The 22,835-nt window shown below is 36.9% G+C and overlaps 1 protein-coding gene across 3 annotated transcripts in view; it reads left to right on the forward strand.

Moving 5' to 3' along the window:
* LOC150083000 (protein tweety-like) overlaps positions 1-22,835 on the forward strand; it is a 472,105-nt gene that overhangs the window by 340,713 nt on the left and 108,557 nt on the right. The gene's annotated exons all lie outside the window — the stretch shown is intronic.

Below are 22,835 nucleotides of genomic sequence, written 5' to 3' on the forward strand. Positions count from 1 at the left end.
TATAATAAATATATTTATTTTTTTGTTTAGAAATCACGAAAATGATGGGTAAATGCAAAAGAGTTGCGCTTTCAGTTAAACAAAGACTTGAAATTATTCAAAAGATTGAAAACGGTGCATCCGTTAAATCTTTAATGATGAACCATTACAATGTTGGTGACCAAACCATATATGACATTGTAAAAAATAAAGGGAACCATCGTATTGGACACACGAGTAGTATGTGGTAAATTTTTATCTATCACCATATTTTTTACGTGGGTTGCTGAAAATTTTTTCGATACAGTAAGTCCCCGACTTACGCAACTACAGATTTACGTAAATTTGTTTTTCACTCAATTTTTTGTTATTTTTTTTTTATTTTTAGGATTGTAAAAGTTAAAACAACAACAAAAAATAATAATAAGCAATCAATAACGGCGATCACAGCACGCACAAATTGCACAAGTGAGATCGCAGTAACAAGCAAAAAAGAGAAAATTCTTAACAATTATTTATAGTTTTTTTTTTATGACTTGAAGATTTTGGTGAAGGGGACACACACTTCACCATAATAACGTAAAAACAACCCACAGAATTCCAGCTATTGGTATTTCGCAAATGCAATAAAATCGAGTTTACTATGCATTTATAATAGATTGTGCTAACAGAAACGCCCAATAAAACGGAAAGTGCAAATTGTTTTTATTGTTTTTTGTTGACCTCTAGAAATGTGCTTTAGTAAAATCTGGGTTCATGCTGGATGATAATAGTGAGTTTTCGCCTTAACCCTATGAAGCTCTTTACAGAAAAATTCATTTTAACCGTTATCATAGTGCCAACTAAGAGAATAAGTGACAGCGGTACTAGTACATCTGCCAACGAAAGAAAAGCTATGGATTTGGATCAGAAAATTAAATTAGTAAGAATGTATAAAAATTGTCAAACATTAACAAGTATTGCGCTGAATTCAGATTTGTCAATAATAATATAGTAGCAATATGTTACTAGTCATTCCCGAGTTACATAAAACTCTTACGTATGTTGGGGACTTCTGTATTTTTGGATTAATGGGGAAATCGATTATCTGGGATTTGTTTTTTACTCTTTATCCTGGAAAATCGAGAGTCTACTGTATATATATTTGTAAAACAATAAGAGAAGTTTACCTCAATATGATACGTAGAACACGTATCATATTGAGGTAAACTTCACACATATCAATATGATACGTATGGTACTCCAGAAATTAAAACGAAAACAATTAAAAAATCAAAAATCTGTTACAGTAAGAAATAATCAACAATAATTAAAATCAAATGAACCCAATTAAAAATCAATTTAACACAATTAAAAAATTAAGTGAAAAATCAATTTAACGAAAAAAATTGCAAAAAGATTTTCCTTCCTTATTATTCACACACACACACACACACACACACACACACACACACACACACACACACACACACACACACACACACACACACACACAGGGTTGTTAAAATTAAAGTGTCCCTATGTAGAGGGCTCTGGAGCAAGTTCTAAGGCTCGTACTGAAGAGAAATTTGGACAATGGGTACAATAAAGAATGCACTCTCCATTTTGGAAAAAAAAATTAGTTCCAAAATTTGTCACTATATGGGGCTGTGGCAATACAAATCACTTGAACAGTGCTACATTGTTCACTGTATCCTCCATTTTGGTCAACAACAGTTTCTATTCGAAGAACAGCCTTCTCTACAGCAGAACATAACATGTCAAAAGGAATAGCCAGCACACAACGTCTAATGCTGTTCTTCAGATCTTCCAGAGTTTGACATCCTTCCCGATCACCTGGTTCTTCAAAAAACCCCACAACCAGAAGTCATATGGGGTGAGGTCTGGTGATCAGGGTGGCCAAGATGTCTGGAAACAACAGCTGATGACCCATTCATCTGTAAAGTGTTGCCTTAGCAATGTTTGGACACAACGGTGGATGTGGGGTGGCACACCATCTTGCATGAATATGGTATCCTGAAGGCACCCATGTTGTAGCTCTGGTATTGCGAAATTTGCCAACATTTCATAATATCGCTGTCCAGTGATGGAACAGGTGTGGGGTCCAGTTGGTGTTATCTGTTCAAAAAAATATGGTTCAATCATGAATGTGGCCATAAATCCACCACACTGTCACGTTTGGAGAATGCAGCGAGACCTCTTGGATAACTTGAGGGTTTTCTGTTGCCAAAATGCAACAGTTGTGGGCATTCACTTGTCCATTTAAGCAGAAGTGGGCATCACTCCAAAGGATGTTCCATGGCCAAGTGATATCCACTGTCATTCGCGTCAGAAACTGAAGTGCATATGTGAAACGAATATCTGCATAATCATGATTTAGCTGCTGTAGCATGTGCCTCTTGTAAAGATAGTACTGCAACACCTGACACATTACTAGCCTTACTGTGGGATATGGCATGTCCACTTCACGAGAAACAGCTGGCACACTTGCGCTACCACATGAAGATTGACTTGATAAATCCACGACAACCATAGCCACATCTTCAACATGAGAGGAGTCCACTCGTTTTTGACCTCTATCTGGTTGAACACCAAGTTGTCCTGTCACTTCAAATTTCGCAATCATTTTGCAGACAGCACAAACAGGCGTAGGTCCACACCTTATGCGCTTCTGATGCTGGAATTCTCTGATAGCTGCAGCTGCATTTTTGCTGTTCTGATAGTACAGCTTCACTAATAGCACCTTTTCCTGCAATGTTGTTGGCATTGCTGCTTCTGTAGTGCAGGCAAACATCTGCTGTATGATTTTGAAGAGACTGCTTTACAGTACAGTAGAGCTGAGTAGTGGCACTGTGGCAATAACTTACAATTATGCAAATAACTTACGTTATTTGCATAATCGTAAGCAGAATGCGAGTACATTCTTTATTGTACCTGTTGTCCAAATTTCTCTTCAGTACGAGCCTTAGAACTCACTCCAGAGCCCTCTTCATAGGGATGCTTTAATTTTAACAACCCTGTATAAACTGTTAATTAATTAATTATTTAATAATATTTTATATCATTAAATTCTTAAAAAAGTTGTAAACCACATGTCTAGGTTTTGCTTACGCTACCATGAATGGCTAATACGACCTTATACTTTCCATACTATGGGCTACTTAACAACACATTGAAATTACGGTCAACAACTTTTTTCACTCTTCTTTCTGTATTTTGGTATCTATTTATTACTTTCACTTTGTTCCTTGATCTGTTATTTTGATTTATTATATTCACTATGCTTATTGAACTTTTATCATGGATAGACAACATTTACATAGCATACTACACAGGCAAAGTAGTATAAATTTTACCTCGGGGGGGGCTTATGCTCTGTATAGCCCCTCGATACACTCTACTACTCCTAAACACACACACACACACACACACACACACACACACACACACACACACACACACACACACACACACACACACACACATCACAGAGCAAACCAGCATCAAATGCCCCCAGCCTAGCTAGCCTGAGATAACAGCCTCACATTCCAATTCTTCCATGCAAAACCTCAAATTTAACAAACGTAACAATAGGCCTTGTCTTACCTGCCCATATATGCATCCCAGCACATTACCAGCAATAGAATGATCCTGTTTTCTGCAAGTGTAGCAACGTGGTATACCTTGTCACCTGCCTTACAGGCAATATAAAATATGTTGGCCAAACCGGTAACAAACTGCATCTAAGACTTAATCTTCATAGATAGATCTGACATTAAGAACTATAATAATAGCAAATACAATGGAAACAAGATCAGGAAATAGAATACAAGCATTTTCCGTAGCATTGTTCACCAATATCCACATCTCCATCTTAGCCCATATACCTGACCCTGTTTTAAGAAATAGACAGGAAGAAATATTTATGTCAAAACTGAAGACACTCTCCTTATGGTCTCAACAACAAATTTAGCCATAGTATCATTACCAGTTATATAGAAAATCTCTGTACTTATGAGAAATTTCAAATGGCTAAATGTATAAGCAAGCCAAGATGCACCAAAAAAAAGCAAACCTAGAACCAATAATAATTTAAACAGACACAAATTAGGTAGCTTTGCCCAGGCTATAACCAATTGGGATAACAATGACATAGAGGTGCAGCAGATACATAATCTGCTATTCAGTACCAAACATAGCATCCTAAAAGCACTTTATAAATTCTTCCACAATTATGAATTCAATTCTATAGACACCTATTCCACTGGGCGCTTCCGTAGCCAGGTGGGCAGGAGCAGCAGTGCGTAGCACACGCTTCTTGATTAGACCGAGGTTCGAGCCAGTGAGCCACCAAATATGGAGGATGCGGAAAGGTCAGGGAATGACCACTGCATATCCCCAGAGCAATATGGCCTTAGTTGCTAATGCTCCTAAAAAAAAAAAAAAAAAAAAAAACAACCTGTTCCACCTGTTAAGTGACATTTGTAAATTTATGCTAAAATCATTAAATTATGAAATTAATAAGGAACATTCTACGATCATTCTAAAATTTCATAATACCACCATGGACCGCATCAATATAAACCATTACATTAACTCACATGCAGATCTCCTTCCAGCCAACTGCCAAAATATAAAAATCAAAGCCAGATACAGATATACTTAACCCTTTGGCCTGTAATTACAAATCTCTTGCTACCAATATGGATATAGAAGAACCAGACACTAACACTTGCATTTGCCACAAAGCTGAATTACAGCCTTATGTTAATCCCCACCATAGGCATATTATAACTGGTAAGGAGATAATACCTTACCAGAATCTGAGAAAGATTCTTTCCTATGGTTACAAATTTAGGTTGTATACAAAAACCAACCTAACCACATTCAAAAAGCATTTGTATCATGACTTCCTTAACTACTGCTTCATGCTAGCTTATAAATAAAGCACACCTATCGAATCTTTCTGCATATGGATAAATACTGTATCATCAGAACTAATAAATAATTATAAAGCTTTAAAATCACATGGATCCCCGCCTGCTACTATCAACTGCGTTATCTCCATATTTAAAAAACAATTATCAGAGCTTCATGGCCAGTTTATCCTCACCCCCTCAATTATCAGAGCGTCATGACCAGTTTATCCTCACCCCTGTAGACAAAGCTGCCAGCAACTATGCCTTCATATGTAAAGCTTTTTACTTTCATACACTAAAAGCTGAACTCAATTCAAGTGAAACATACAAGCCTGTGACCAACAATGGCAATATCATAACAAAAAAGTTAATAGCTATCAACAAAAAATTAAAACTTAATATTAATAATTATAATTTTCCATACGTATACTTCATACCTAAGTTTCATAAGAACCCAGTAGGCTTCAGATTTATTACTTCATGCAAGTGCAGCTATGCATACAAACCTGGCATGACTTTGGAACAGTTATTGAAACTCATCATTAAAGAAAAGCAGGATTATCACCAACATTATCCCCATTTTAAAAGCCTTGAATAATAGTAATATATTCCATATACAAACCTTTGATTTCCCTAGCCTATTCACCAGCATTAATCAAGCTAATCTGAAGCATGTACTAAATAATCTGTATAATAAATACAAACATATAATAGATTGTAAACCAGCATATTGGAATAACTTAACGAATTTTGTGCATTGTCAATAATTCCATTTTTAATGGAAAAACAGTTTGCCAACAAACAATAGGTACCCCTCTGGGTAGCCCTGCCAGTTGCATCATTGCCAATCTATACCTGTATTGATATGAAACCTCACTGCCTCCGAAAATCTGTCTGTTTAGGTACATAGACGATTTATTTTTAGCAAATTGCCCCAACTTCCTACAAGATCATGCTATATATATCCAGAAGAACTCATCTTGGAAAAAACTAATTATCATAACCTGGCAGCCAATTACCTTGATTTAGATATAGATCTTAATAACCCTCAGACCACAGTCAACACATACAATAAAAGGGAAGCCTTCAACTTTAAAGTCTTTAACCTCACACATTGGCATTATAATACAATAAACCCCCGCTATTTGCGGTATCTGTATTCGTGGTTTCGCATATTTGCGGTCGCTGATTTAATATAAAATGAAACCTAAAAAAATGTGAATTTTAAAGTGCCGTGAACATTTTCTGCCATAAAAAAACATGGGCGTGGCTAAATTTATCTTTCCCGGTCAAAACAGCGCTCAGGGTGGGGGGGGGAGAGGGGTGACAAAATCGCGAGCGTGGATGTTTCTCGCTAATCCTTGTTCAGTATGTGTTATGTGCTTGTCGTGGAAGGTTTGGTCGTTTGCTTTTAATTTATATGCTTATAAATTGAATAAATTTATCAATTTATAAATTGATATGCTTACAAAAGTGATAAATCTACCGTTTTGCATTGTAAAACAGACTTTTTCGAGTGTGTTAACGGAAGAAAGTGACTTTATTGTGGACAAGTTCTTTCTAACCCGTACAAAAATATGGCTACGAATAACAAGGGAAATGTGAAAAGATCAAAGAAGGTGATGACATTAGCGAATAAAATTGACTTATTAGACAAAATTTCTAATGGTGAAAGTGTCTCCTCAGTGCAAAACATTATAAAATCAATGAGTCAACCGTACGATCAATCAAAAAATCTGAAGAAAAAATCCGCCGTAGTGTCCGTGAAAACGCGCTAATTGCTTCAAAAATTTGCTCTGTAACTCATGATGTTAAATTAGAAAAAATGGAAAAGGCTTTAAATCTGTGGATAGAAGACCGAACTCAAAATAAAATTCCATTAAGTTCACTCATCATTCGTAAAAAGGCAAAACTCCTTTATCAACACTTTAGCGAAACTGGTGATAGCACTAGCGGGATAAGTTTTTAAGCAAGCAAAGGCACTGGTTTGAAAGATTTGTTTGAAATTTCTAATAAATATTACATTTATATTAAATTGTTTCTTATTTTCATTAGATGCCATATGCTTGCATTTCACTATGTACTGTCTATGTACATAGTCATATTATGAAGGTACATATAATACATACATAGACAAAATTTTAGACTAGTTTTTCTTATATATTTCATACTTTGGAACGGAACCTCTTTATGGGAGGAACCTCTATACTGAGTTATGGGAGCCATAACTCAGTATTCACGTTTTCGGTATGCGCAACATTTCTCAGGAACGTAACCCCCGCAAATAGCGGGGGGTTTACCGTATCTCCAAAAAGATACATGCTAATATCATTCTGTCTCAATGTATCAGAATAGCCGCTATATGCAATAGCAAAAAATTGATAGTTAACAATATCAGAAACCTCTACAATAAGCTTCTATACAACCAGTTTCCCACAGTTTCTCAAAAAAGCACTCCTTATTATTGAATATAAAAAGTTGATTAACTACACCAGGAGTGGCCAACTTAATTTGTGATGCGATCTACTTTTTTCCTTCAAAATGCGCCGCAATCTACCATCTAAAAAATTTCACTGCACAAGGTGCACAAATCGAGGGATGACCGTATATTTAAAATTCGTCGTGATCGACCGAAATTAAATCCACAATCGACTCGTTGGCCACCCCTGAACTACCATTGATATCAATAATATGGCTAACTGATATTCTATAGCTGCTAGGCTTGTACATAATGTATAGTCTATAATTCCTAGCCTCTTTGGTGTCTTACAGATGTAGAAAACTTGTACACACCAATTGGTTAGCCCAGTAGTATATTTTATTTTATTATTATTATTATTATTATTATTAATATCCATATGATGCAAGGAAGCCTGAGGCTTATGCTGCACCAGGAAAAAAAAAAAAAAAAAGTTCCCGAGTAACCCTGAGAGAGAGAGAGAGAGAGAGAGAGAGAGAGAGAGAGAGAGAGAGAGAGAGAGAGAGAGAGAGAGTCAAAAGTAGAAGGGAATCACCAAGAAAGAGAAGAATGATGATATCCAGCTCAGGACCCTGGGTGTGCCAAGCCCATACTCACCAGATGTGAGCCCCCGGGGTTAATTTTATTTTATTACTTTTTTATCCTTTTATTATTTTATATACCACACAATTGGCTTAAACACTGGAGTATGCTCACAGACTTACGTTCAGGGTCCTACTATAGGAACGGGAATAGCAACCCCAAACTGCCCAAGCAAGATCTATTTGTGTCTTCTTCTGTATTCTTTATGCCTTCCTACGTTTCTATATATTTTTATTTCTCATGAGCAATTCGTTTATTGAAGGCAATATGCAGATGCTCCTTTTCTTCTATAAACATTGTTCTCACTTAAACAAAGTTTAGCGACTATTTAACGCTACTTTGTAAGCTTTTTACTCCTTTCTATCCTTGGATGCATTACTCCACATGTTTAACACCTATCCCTATTATATATTCATAATTTAATTTAATCTAACTTAGTTTCTAACTGACAACACGCAGGGTAGCCAGTGTAATTTAATTTATTTTATTTTAATTTTTTCCTTAACCTTCCGATTTCTTACATAAATACTTCAGAACAGATTTATACTATACTTTTCATTACCTTCCACTGCAGTACAGACCTCAACAATTATATACCTACTTGACCTAAGTAAGTAAGTATCCTACTTCTTAATAATCTTTTCATTCTGCCTTTGTCGGATCAGCCATGAAATATACGTATGCCATACCACTTAAATTTTAAAAATTTTAACCGGCAGCTGGCCCCTTCATCTGGGGCCAGCTGCCGAAACCACAGGACACACAGCATTAAGTATTTCTGATTATTATTTATTATCATCATCTTTCTCTTTGTTGTTATCTGCAATTACAATTTCAGTTATGTTAGCACTTTAACAGTATCTACCTACCTTTATACTCTCCACACACACACAACACACAACACATAAAAGCAGAATTAACACTAATATCTAAATTATTTAGATAATTTATCCTGTATGCTAATATTTCTGATGACAAATTAGTGCCATCAGAAATGACTGAACATTACATAAGCCTGTGAAAATACAAGATATTTATTTTTATTTCAAACTATAAAGCTTAAGAAAAAGGTGTAACCATAACTTACAAAGAGCTCTAACCATCTCAATATACAGTGGTACCTTGGTTTGCGAGCATAATTCGTTCCGGAAACGTGCTCGTAATCCAAAGCACTCGTATATCAAAGCGAATTTTCCCTTAAGAAATCATGGAAATTTGTTCCAAAACTCGAAAATATTCATATACTGTAAAACTGATTAATACAAAATACATACATACCTTTTCATATTTTTAATATTTAAATTGAATATACGTAAAGCAATCGGATTTATGGTAGGACCACTTTCACTGTCACAACGGAATCACTGCTATCTGTTGACTCTTTTTTTTGTGCGACTTTAACAAGGAACCTCTCCAATGACACTTTGCCTCCTCTTGAGGATTTCACGGAAATATGACATTGCATTGTCGTTAAACAGATTCATTGCTCGCACTATTACAAAATGAGGAGACACGCTTGATACAAATAAACAAAGCTGCGCGCATGTAGCAACTGAATAAACAACACCGTAAAGGCAGAGACACACTATTAACACCTCACATTTTACTAAAGCACATTTCTAGGGGTTACTACCATAAAACAATAAAAACAATTTCCAGTTACGTTTCTGCTAGTGGAATCTGTTATAAACTGGTAGTAAACTCTATCTAATTGCATTTGCGATTATACCGATAACTGGAATTGTGTTGGTTTTTACGTTATTATGGTGAAATGTGTTTCCCCTTCACTGATATAAAACACATAAATACATTTTCAGAATCTTCTCTTCATTGCTATCGTGTTGGGTTGATTCCGGTCCGATGCCATTTCTTGTAAACACAAAGGCCAATAGTGCATAAGCGAATTCAGTTCGTGTTATATAAGATATCGTTCCCCTATTTATAAATCGAGTATGATCGAATTCGTGTAGTGTAAACACGTGTTATACGAGGACTGACTGTACTCGTATTGCAAGACCTAGCTCGTTTATAAAGTTAAAATTTATTAAAAATTTTTGCTCGTCTTGCAAAACACTCGTAGACCAAGTTACTCGCAATCCAAGGTACCACTGTATAGCTAAGTCATACTGATTCCAATATTAACAAAATAAACAATCAATATAACAATCAATATTACAATAATGTCATTATTGAATAAGGCCTATATCGAAAGGCATGTCAACAGGGGCTAGCGCCTCTCAATATATGCGATCAATAACAAGCTGTCTGTTTCTGCTAGTTACATGCCAGCTTTACCATATTCATATATACTAAATATAGTATACATAATAGCTTTAAGTTTAAATTTAAGTAGCTAAATTAGCTAATGTAATCAAAATAAATATGAAACTCATAATAAAAAATTTGAACGGCAGACTGGCAAAATATAATTGCTAGCCCTACAGATAGCCAACCTCTTAAACATTAATGGAATATTTACATAAGTATTTCTGTTTCCGTAGCAAAATGAACAGGAGGAAAAAATAGTGAGGGCATAAGCCCAAAAAATAGGTGAAAGGAATAGGCAACAAGTATACCAATAGTACCTAAATTTCCCTCGAATTACTTTAATAGATTTTGAGGCATAAGATACAAGAGTTAGATAGCAAAAAGATTTCTCTATTATTATAATTCGCTTGATTTTACAGACTACATTTGCATTTCTTTCAATAAATCAATCATTGTTTAAACATAAACTAACTAACTAGCTAATTAATTTCATTGTTGAGAACATAACCCCTATTTTTAACCTTATGTCTATGGGAAATAAATTCCCGCTTTACGAGCACATGCTAGGAACGAATTAACTCGTAAAGTCGAGAACTACCTGTACTATATTTAGTATATATGAATATGAATAGGCGGGCTTGTAACTAGCAGAAACAGATAGTTGATGTTGTTATTGATCGCATATATTGAGAGGTGTTAGCTCCTGTTGATGTGCCTTTCGATGTAGGCCTTATTCAGTAACGACATTATGATAATATTGATTATTTTGTTAATATTGGAATTAGTATGATTTAGGTATATATTGAGATGGTTAGAGATTGAGATGGCTTACAATACCGGGATCTCAAATACTGGGATCCCGGTCCTTTTTTCCCTGTATTGATACAAAAAATACCGGCTTTTCAGTACTAATTTAAAAAAATAATTGTTTATAATTTAATTACATAAAGGATTTATGTGAAATGAAAAGGATTTATGGAAAATTTAATCAGAAACTTTTGGAGTGAGTGGATGGGTCAATAAGGGTTTTTTTTTTTTTTTTTCTGATGCTATATAAGCTTGCTTTCTTGCATCATGTGTCTTTGCTAATGCTAATGTGATTATGACGTTTTTATCTCTACTAGCAAATGTTTGATAAATCATCGATAGGACACAATGCAACATTGCAACCTGTCCACAATTCTCGGACAATTTCATGTCTGACCATATCGTAACTCCCAAGTCCCGTTTCTCTACTACTGACTTTTGTCCAACTCTACCAAGTATATAAGTTATTTTGGGGTTGCAGCAACCCCAAAATTACACCCCAGGTGTTAAGACCTTGCATTTTGCTGAATTAAAGCATAGCTGCCACTTTTCTGACCATCCCGGAAGTCTATCTAGGTCACTCTGAAGAAGCTCTGCATGGCAGCGATCATTAACTACTCTACTGATCTTTACATCATCTGTAAGTTCAGACCTCCATCCCTTCATAGATGTCATTTAAGATAATCAAAAACAACAGTGGTCCCAATACTGATCCTTGGAGAATCCCGCTTCTTACATTAACCCAATCTGAGGAATAATCATTTATCACAACACCCTGCCTGGTGCCCTCAAGCCATCGTGCTATCCATCTAAGGATTTTCCCTATGATTCCAGCATGCTCAAACTTATAAAGTAACCGCTCATGTGGGACTGAGTCAAATGCTTTGCTGATATCTAAATAAACAATGTCAAAATTATTCTTTAAATCCAGCTCACGAGTGACCTGTCAAAATGGCTAACCAGATTTGTTAAACATTATTTTCCCTTTACAAAACCATGCTGTGTATCCTACAGAATTCCATTTCCATCTAAATGATACTGAATTCCACCCTTGATCATTGCCTCCCTGCTACTGAAGTTAGACCTACTGGTCGGTAATTTCCCGTTAAACTCCTAGAACTGCCTTTATGTTCCAATTTACACCAATCCAACGGAATCTCTCCTGATTCCAGTGATGCTCTCATAACTAGCCTTAATGGTTCAATGCACTCACTTTCCGCCTCCTTTAAGATTATAGGGTATATGCCATCAACCACAGGAGCCTTACTCACCTGTGGGTGTGAAAGTTTTCTCACTAAATCAACATGTGAGATTTCAACATCACATTTTTTTTCAACTTCACTCCCATAATTTCTCATTGACGTGAAGGGTTTTCATCAATAAATATCAATGCAAAGTAACTGTCGAGTTCATCTGCAACTTCATCTATGTTATCTAATACTATCCCATGTCTATCACTTAAGGGTCCAATCTGATTTGTCCTTCTGTTCTTTGCATTTATATGTATTTATATATGTGAAGAATTCCTTAACTGCACTCTTTACTCTCTTCTTTATTCCTTATCCCCACACTTTGCTCTCTCTCCCAGACTCAGTAAAGATACTATAGTGAAAATTATACTTTGCTTAATAAAACATCTTTCTCCTTCAGAAAATGATGAACATAATTCAACCATTGAAGACCAACACAGAACAGAACATCAGTGTTCCACAAGTTCTTTCCAAAATAAGAAATTGCCCGACTCCAATGAGATTTTAAAAGATGAACTTGAGTCGGAAATTAATGAAATACTTTTAACTATTTTTGCTAAAAATGTTCAAAGCCTAGAAAATATGGACTGAGATTGTCTATGATTATCTCAGTACCAGAATGGAATCCAAAAGGGCGTTTTCTGCCGCTAATCAAATACTGTATGTACCAAAATTAGATCCATTTTAAACGATCATACTATTGATTGTTTATGTTTCTTAAGAGCTCACTTTATTCGGACAGTTAGTGTGGATGCTTAAACATAACTAAACTTTGGAGTAACAATATGTATTTTTTTGTTTTTAAAATAACTGTATTTTTAATGATTTTTTTCAGAATATTTATTATTGCAATAAATGTTTATTTAAACCATGAATTCAAGTAATTACAGTACTTGTTTTTTTCCTTACTTCATTGCACCTAATTGTCATCAAAATTTATTGAGAAAAACGTTTGTTTTTGGAATACCGGTATCCCGGTTTCATAAATTAAAAATACCGGTATTAAGATTTTGACCGGTATTGTAAGCCCTAGTTAGAGCCCTTTATAAATTATGGTTACACCTTTTTCTTAAGCTTTATAGTTTGAAACAAAAATAAATATCTCTCTCACACACACACACACACACACACACACACACACACACACACACACACACACACACACACACACACACACACACAAATGAGCCAAAACATTATGACCACCTACCTAATATGATGTTGGTCCTCCACATGCATACAAACCAGCTTGTACCCAGTGAGGCATGGATGCTACAAGATTTCTAAATGTGTCTTGTGGTATCTTGTACCAACACGTAACCAGCAGATCCTTTAACTGCTGTAAGGTCCGTGGTTGAGACGCCACAGATCAGAGTTGCTGTTCCAACACAAACCACAGATGCTCGATGGGATTGATGTCTGGGGAATTTGGAGTCCAGGGCAATACCTGGAAGTCTCCCTCATGTTCTACGAACCAGTCTCGAACAATCCGGGTGGTGTGGCATGGCGCATTATCCTGCTGAAAGACGGCAATGCCAGAGGAGAAAACAATTGCCGTGAAAAAGTGTACCTGGTCAGCAATAATGTTTAGGTAGGTGGTAGACGTCAGAGTGCCTAGCACATGGATGTCTGGACCCAGAGTATCCGAGCAGAACATTGCCCAAAGCATGACACCACTGCCACTGACTTGTTTTCATCCCATGGTGCATCCAGGTGGCATCACTTCCCCAGGTAAACAACAGACACGTACCCAGCCGTCCACATGGTGCAATAGGAAACATGATTCATCGGACCAGACAACCTTCTTCCAATCACTCAAGGTCCAGTTTCAATGCTCACGTGTCTATTGTAGGTGCTGTTGCCGGTGAACCGTGGTTAGCATGGGCACTCAGATTGGCCTGTGGCTACTTAGCCCCATTTTCAGCAGGGTTCAATGTGCTGTGTGTTGTGATACATTACTTCCGTCACCAGCATTCCAATTACTGGAAAGTTGCGCCACAGACTCCCTTCTGTTGCCATGTACTGTCCGAGAGAGCCTTCGCTCACCTCAAGCATTGATGAGCTGTGGTCGTCCATTACCTCACTGGTGGTTTGTGGGTTTCCCCTCCTTGGACCACTTTCAGTAGGTAGTAACCATGGCTGACCGTGAGCATCCCACCAGCCATTTCATTTTGGATATGCTTTGACCCAATCGTCTGGCCACTACAATTGGCTTTTGTCAAACTCACTCAAGTCCGCTGCCTTTCCCATCTGAAGAACAAGAGTAACACTGATTAACGGAGGGCGCCTCCGTAGCCAGGTGGGAAGGAGTAGTAGTGCAGCAGTGCGTAGCACATGCTTCTTGATTAGACCAGGGTTCGAGCCCATCACCACCAAATACGGAGGATGCAGAAAGGTCAGGGAATGACCACCGCATATTCCTGGAGCAATATGCCCTTAGTTGCTAATGCTCCTAAAAACCAAATAACAAGGGTCATTACTAATAGATTAGAAAGAATACTTGATGAGAATCAACCAAAAGAGCAAGCTGGCTTTAGGACAGGGTTCTCAACTATGGATCACCTTCACGTAATATCACAGCTAATGGAGAAAGCAAATGAATATAAAACACCATTATGCCTTGCATTTGTGGATTATGAAAAGGCATTTGACTCCATACAGCATAAGGCAGTGTTTCCGTCATTGGAAAGACAAGGCATAGATACTCCATATATTATGATTTTGAAGAAAATATATGAGAGTGCTACATCCTTTATTAGACTAGACAAAGACAGTAGCAAATTTAAAATCGAGAAAGGAGTTCGACAAGGAGACACAATATCCCCGAAGCTGTTTACTGCTGCCCTTGAGGAAACTTTCAGAAGATTAGACTGGTCGCAGAAAAGAGTCAATGTGAACGGAGAGTACCTAAACCATTTACGATTTGCAGATGACATTGTGGTCATAAGCCACGATCCCAAAGAATTAGAGGAAAATCTTAATCAGTTATGCACAGTTAGTAAGGATTTTGGACTAAAAATGAATATGGCTAAAACAAAAGTAATGATGAACAAGTATGCCACGGAAAGGGAAATAATGATTGAAGGAGCAGTAATTGAAAAGGTGGAGTCATATACTTATCTGAGACAAGTTATTAGCTGTAATAATGATAAATGGCTGGAAGTCAAGAGAAGAATAAATTTTGGATGGATAGCATTCAGGAAATATAGTCACATACTGAAGAGCAATATCCCAGTTTGTCTGAAACGTAAAGTAATGAATCAATGTATACTCCCCACCATGACTTATGGAAGTGAAACTTGGTCACTCACCAAAAGAATGGAAGAGAAGCTAAGAACTACACAGCGAAGAATGGAACGAATTATATTGGGAATCAGACAGTTAGATAAGAAGAGAAACACATGGATTAGGCAGCAAACTCAAGTAAAGGACATTCTTATCAAAATTAAAGAACTAAAATGGTCTTGGGCAGGACACATAGCTCAAAGACATGATGACAGATGGACTAAGAAAATAACAGAATGATACCCAAGAGGAGCTAGAAGAAAACCTGGAAGACAAAGGCGGAGATGGATAGATGAAATTCATGAGTTTGTGGGTAGTAAATGGATGGCCAGTGCTCAAAACAGAAGGAACTGGAAAGTTGCTGGAGAGGCCTTCATCCTGCAGTGGATTGAAAATGGCTGATGATGATGATGATGATTAACGGAACTCAGTATCAGGTGTTTTTTTATATTGTGTCCCCCCCCGCATGTGCCTTCGTTCACCTGCAGTTGCTTCGATTTGCATAACGAGTCGCTGTCATAATGTTTTGGCTCATTGGTATATATACAGGGCACTCCCTGACTTATGTAATATTCTACTTCTGTAAACTAAACTTTACATAAGTTTTTGATGGCCGGTGCAAACTTAAAGAAAATCATGGAAATGTATTTTGCATCCCGTAGGAATAAATGGAGGTATTTTGAAAATATCGCAATGTGAACCCAATAACACATTTCAGAACACCTCAGAAGATCAAATTTTCGTTATATAACTAAGCTTTGTCTCTAAAAGGTCATTTTTAAAATGGAGTGCTACCCTTTCATCGTTATCATATGTTCCATTATAAGAATAAATTTTGAACACCTTTGTTGATATTTTTCTAAAGAACATTTTTGGAGACCACGAATATAAAACAATAAAAACAATTTGCACTTTCCGGTTTATTGGACTTTTCTGTTAGTGCAAGCTGTTATAAACATCGAGTAAACTTGATCTTATTGCATTTGCAATAATCATTATAACTGGAATTGTGTGAGTTTTCACAATTATTATGGTGAAATGTGTTCCCCTTCACTGAAATCTTCAATCATATAAAAAGCGTAAATAGATTTTCAGACTCTCCTCTTCATTCCTGTTTACTTATTATAATGATGAAGGGAAAGCAACCAATGGAAAATGCAAGTGGTGGCTGTGCCAAGAAATGAAACAAAATTGATTTAGAAATGAAGATGAAAATGATTAAGAAGTGTGAAGCAGGACAAAGCTTGCCATCTATTGCATGGGAATTAGGTCTTGCTGCTTCAACAGTTATCAAAAAACAGCATTCAGGTGCTATATCGAAGATGGAAAAGCTATTAATAATATGAATGGAAAATCAAATTCAGAACCGAGCGACCCTGAGTCTAATGGCCATTCAAGCAAAAGCCTCCCTTTTTTTGTAATTTTATAATTTTGAAATCTTTGTGATTGCACACTTTTGTACTTTTTTCTACGCATGGGATAAAAAAAATTGAATAAATAATTCTATTTACATGTTCGTCGATCATTCCTTTTTTTGCTTCAATCAAATTCAGAAAGCATAGTTGCGAGTGCTACATAAGCCTCTAGGGAAATTCTGACTTACGTAGAGTTCCGTGGAATGTAACCCTCACATAAGTCGGAGAGTGCCTGTATACATACACGCCATATTATTTTATTAATTATATGTATTAGTTTATGGGGAAGATTATCGTAAAAGACATACCATAGATAAATCTATAGAGAAAGCACAGGTGAAGTATGTTACATATACACAAAGGATAATATAAAAAAAATTATCGCTGTACAAATTTGTGTATCTACAATTTGGTTGACTTCTTCAGGGCCAACCACCTAAATTGAAAGAAAATAATGATAAGGAGGAGTTTTCTGTTTCTGTAATGATTAATATGCACTATGGCAAAATCAATTTTGAGGTTATATAACAAATAATAGAATTTAGGATTCTTTAAAATATAATAGAAATTAAGAAATTTTGAATTTATATAATGCATAGTACACACTGATCATTACCCAACAGAGAATGAAGGATATAAAGTTAAAAACTAAAGCAAGAATAAAGCATGTGGTAAAAGCAGGCTTACCATGTCCAAGCAAAAGAATCATGCCGACCGAGCTAGCCGGGTGGGTAAAGTGCCTGGCAACCCAAAGGTCGCGGGTTCGATTCTCACCTCGGGCTTGGATCAGAGTACTGCAAAAACCTTGGGAAGTGCATTATGGCCACAGAAGCCTATGTGCCAACAACTACAAAAAAAAAAAAAAAAAAACTATAGCTAATAAAGAAATGGAGTTGTGTATAATGTATGGCCCTCTAGTGAGAATTGGAAAGTGACGACACCTGTGTGTTGGACATGGTGAATGGTGTGTTGATATGCAGGAAATTAGCCAATAAGTTATATATTAAGTTCAGGCATAATTTAACTTGGCTATAGCGAGGTAGTAAATGGCTGATTAAGTAGGAATGAGAGTACCTGAACTCCATGAAGGTGAAGATATAGTAGTATGCTTAGAAGTAGCTTTTTCTACATCCTTGGATCGCCCTAATAATTTCAGTGAAATAAGAGTGAAGAGTATAGGATAGCTGAAAAACTGATGCAAGGTAAAGCTTGGAGTTCAGGATGGCAAGCCTGTTCCTATAATAGGACCCTTAGCTGAATTTGCAAGTCATTATGTGTGAACTTAAGTGAGGCAATAATGGGAAAAAAAATCGAGACAATGTGGAATACTAAAGAATAAATAAAAAGGTTATAAGAATAATGAGGTTCTATCGTATACATAGTTGTTAAACATACATAAATTAATTAGCATATCCATGTATAGTCTGTTAAGAATAACTTTTAAATTGTTAAGATTTAATACTGCTGAATAGACTTTTAAAGTAAAATGTTTGTATCTGTGTTGTATTATTGATTTTTTTTTTTTTTTTTTTTTTGTATTGATAATAAGGTAAGTTGTATATGAAATTACTTTTATTTATGTTATTTAGTATTTAAAAATAACTAAATGCACAAGGCATAATATGTTAAGGGTTTATTATCTATATAATATCTGTGTAGATACACCATAGACAACTCTTAAGAAACTACGAAGTAGTTGTAGTAGTAGGCATCATTTGCTCTGTTTCTCATATTGTGCTCTTCCTTCACGACAAGTTGCCACGATATTGCACTACCTTGAATAAGTAACACTTCACTAATAGAGAAGACTATTGTTACTTATTCTCAGTGAGTACCACCACCGTCGTGAAGGAAGAGCACAATTTGAGAAACAGAGCAAATGATGCCTACTACAACAACTACTTCGTAGTTTCCTAAGAGTTGTCTATGGTGTGTCTACACCGATGTTATTTAGTATTGAAATGTGGTACCTGGAGCATTTAGCATAAATGCCTTTACACGAGATTGTGAATCTGAATGTGATTTATGAATTTATATATATAAATTCATAAGTCAAAAACCTATTCATAAACTTATTTTACACACACACACACACACACACACACACACACACACACACACACACACACACACACACACACGTGTTCAAAGAAAGTGCATCACCTAGGAATTTCACCAGGTGCTTTCAAAATGAACATTTGCAACCTTTATACAACAGTTTCGGTAAACACAACAATATGGCTGAAATGTTATCAGAAGCCCTCAGTTTGCTTCAGTTTATCATTTTAAATGGAAAACAAAATGAAAAGTTCACCAGGTGCAAACTAATATTTAGTTGAACCACCTCTTTCCCTGACGACAGCAGCACAATGTCAAGGCACTGACAAGATCAATTTCTGAAAATAATCAACTGATATTTCTTGGTTCCAAACATGAATTATGGCTTCCTGAAGTTCACGAAGGGTCTTTGGTTTCTTTCTAGCAACTACAGATTCCACACAATGCCAGCAGTTCTCTATAGGATTCAGGTCTGGGCTGTTTCCAGGTCAGCTAAGAGTTGTAATGGACTGTTTTTCCAACCATTTTTTCACCTGTAACAAATGTAAACACATTAACTGTCGAACCTCTAATGCAGAAATGAAACTAAAGTAACTACAGAAATGCCTACTTACACTTTTCACCAGATGACAAGGAGCAGAGTCATCCTGAAAGACTCAGTTACTTGGTAGGTTGAAATGGTCATTAATGGTTGGCAGCAATTTGCCTTCCAGTATAGCCAGGTATCCGTTGGCATTTATGGAACCTTTTATAAACTGCAGGTGACCTACTCCGCGATACGAAATGCACCCCCATATCATTTGGCTGGTAGGAAATTTCACTGTAGACACCATACAGTCTGGACGGTATTCTTCACCACATTGGTGAATCATTTGTCTCCCATCAGAGCCATGCAGGTTGAAATTCTTCTCATTCGAGAAAATAACAGACTTCCACTTCTTGGGGCCCATTTGACATGCTCTTTACACCAAATTTATTGGCCCTTTTAATTTTTTGTGTGAGGGCTTCTTCTTAGGATGATGGGCTACATGTCCATTTTTGAAGAGGCATTCTGACTTTTACTACACTTGCTACCACTCCTGTACGTTCTTCCCATTCTCTTTTCAGTTCAGATGAAGAAGCTTTATGGTTTGTAAGGCATAAGCGTTTCAAAATGCGGTCCTGTTTTGGCGTAGAGACTTGTTTGCATCCGGTTCCTTTTTTCCTATCAGCAGAACCAGTATTCTTGAGTTTTGAAAGAAATCTACTCACTGTCAACTGATTACAAGACACTCTATAAGCAATATGACAGGAAGAACATCCTCATGTAAAGCAACAATATCACTCTTTCTTTGTGGCATCAACGGCATGTAACTCGCCATCCTGACACAAGCAAGGAATGACTGCAACTCTTGCAGAGCGTGCTTATATAGCTGAAAGTAACAGCTGATGCAATATTACATCATCACCTACACGTGTCAATCTTATCTGCAAGAAATACTGCCATATACTTACATTATTTGGGCAACAATTACCATTTTGGGGGGGGGGATCCACTTTCTTTGAACACCAGTGTGTGTGTGTGTGTATGTACAGGGTGTCTCAAAAATATTGGTAAAAACGTTTAGGGAAGGTAGGTAACATCTAAAGGAATGTGAATCGCATAGGAACCCATAAAAACGGAAATGTCACCGTAAGTCGGTACACAGCGCTGTTCATCAGTTCGCGAGAGTGAAAATTTCTGGTTTACTCATTCAAGCAGTAGTTGCTGCACGAAGACCATGCATCGATATACGAACTGTGAGCTGGCAGACATGCACCTAGTATATGGATAGCAGAGGGCCCACACGGTGTGCGCCCCCATTCGGCACAACATCGCTTCACAATAAATGTGTGGGCAGGTATGGTTGGTGACTGCTTAGTCAGCCCATACCTATTAACCATCCCGCATGAACTCCACTAAATATCGGATCTTTCTTGAACAAGTTCTACCAGGGTTACTTGACGATGTTCCAGCAAATGTGAGACGCAACATTTGGTTTCAACATGACGGGGAGATTGTCCAATATGGAAGGTGTGTTCATGACCATTTGATCAAGCATTTTGGGCTTTGATGGATTGGCTGTGGTGGACCCATGGTGGAGTCTGACCCCCACGCTCACCTGATTTATCGAGCCTTGATTTATTTCTGTGGGGGTCCTCAAATCTATCGTGTATGAATTGCCTGTGGAGACGGAAATGGATCTCGTGGCGAGACTCGTCTGCGCTGCTGTTACTGTCAAAGAAACTCCAGGTGTGTTCGACCCTGTCCGCCAGTCCATGCTGCATCGGTGTCACGCATTCATCGCATCTCATGGTGGAACCTCCGAGCATCTGTTGTAACATCATGAAATGCATCCATCTCGTACTCCATTGTTAATATTATGTCATATAAATATTTGCCACTTATTGTGTCATTTCTGCTTCTTGTGCCTCTGCTACTACTTTCCTGTGACGTTTCCGGTTATGGGTTTCTATGCAATTCACATTCCTTTAGATGTTACCTACCTCCCCTAAACGTTTGTACCAATATTTTTGAGACACCCTGTATAAAATAGGTGTGTGTGTGTGTGTGTGTGTCTGCTGCCTTTCCCATCTGAAGAGTGAGAGTAACACTGATTAATGGAGCTCAGTATCAGGTGTTTTTTATACCGTGTCTCGACCCACACATGTGCACCCACGTAGTTCACCTTAGTTGCTTTGATTTGCATAACAATTCGCTAGTCATAATGTTTTTGCTCCTTGGTGTAAAATAGAGCAAACATTGATATCAGAAAATATAAAACAGTAATCTAACCAAGGAAAATAAGAATAGAAATCTCACTGATCATGCCATTTTGCATTTTTGTAATAACAAACAACTAAAGACTAAGAATGGTCATGACAGAAAGTCTCCATTGGATACGACACCATCACTTCAAGTTGTGATATCAGGTGCCTAGAGTACCACTCACCTCTACCATGTACTTAGAAGGGTTCTTTGTGAGAAAAGGATCAAGCGTGTTGGTTGCATGGTTAGGATTGTCTGGTACCGTGGTAGGTAAATGAACAATCTGTGCGAGGTCATTAGTAATTGCAAAAACTTCACTATCTTGACCAGCTGGATCCATATGACTAGAGAACTTGAAGCTAGAGTTATAAACATTAAAATTGCTAAGGAAAGTTAACTCACTGTTAGGAAAATTAGACTGGAGAAGGTCAAGTTTTAGGGGAGTAAGTCAAAGGGTAAATCCAAGTGATTAGTGGAATTGGGAGATTGATAGAGGGAACAATGAATTTTACATTATGATGTAGAGAGATTTTAAGCTGGAGAAGACAGAAAAGAGGAGATTCTAAATTATTACAGTCTCTGACAGGGAATATCAGAGCAGACATGTGCACAAGTACCATCTTTTAAGCCAAAGGAATCTTTCAGCAAATAATTAGGACAACTGTGATGAGCAGAGGTTGAATCAACCAATAATTGGGATTCTATCAAAAAAAGTAAATGGGGCTTGGCAGACTGTAAGTGGAAATGGACATCATTGAGATTGGAACTGAGACTACATATAGTTGTGAAATGAATGAGGAAGTGTTTTGGGAGGTTTAAACTTTTTTTGCAGATAAGTTCTATTAGATTGACTATTCATGATATATTCAGTAGAAGAAAAAGGTGGTGGGGTAAAATGCTGTATGAAGTAATGAAATTCTTGAATATGACATACAGGCAACAAGAATATACCTAGCTCCTTGACGTAATGTGGCTTTGACAATCCCCCCCCCACACACACACTAC

Source organism: Mastigoproctus giganteus, chromosome 7 (assembly GCF_048544385.1).
Source record: "Mastigoproctus giganteus isolate SK-2022 chromosome 7, ASM4854438v1, whole genome shotgun sequence".
Lineage (NCBI taxonomy): Eukaryota > Metazoa > Arthropoda > Arachnida > Uropygi > Thelyphonidae > Mastigoproctus > Mastigoproctus giganteus.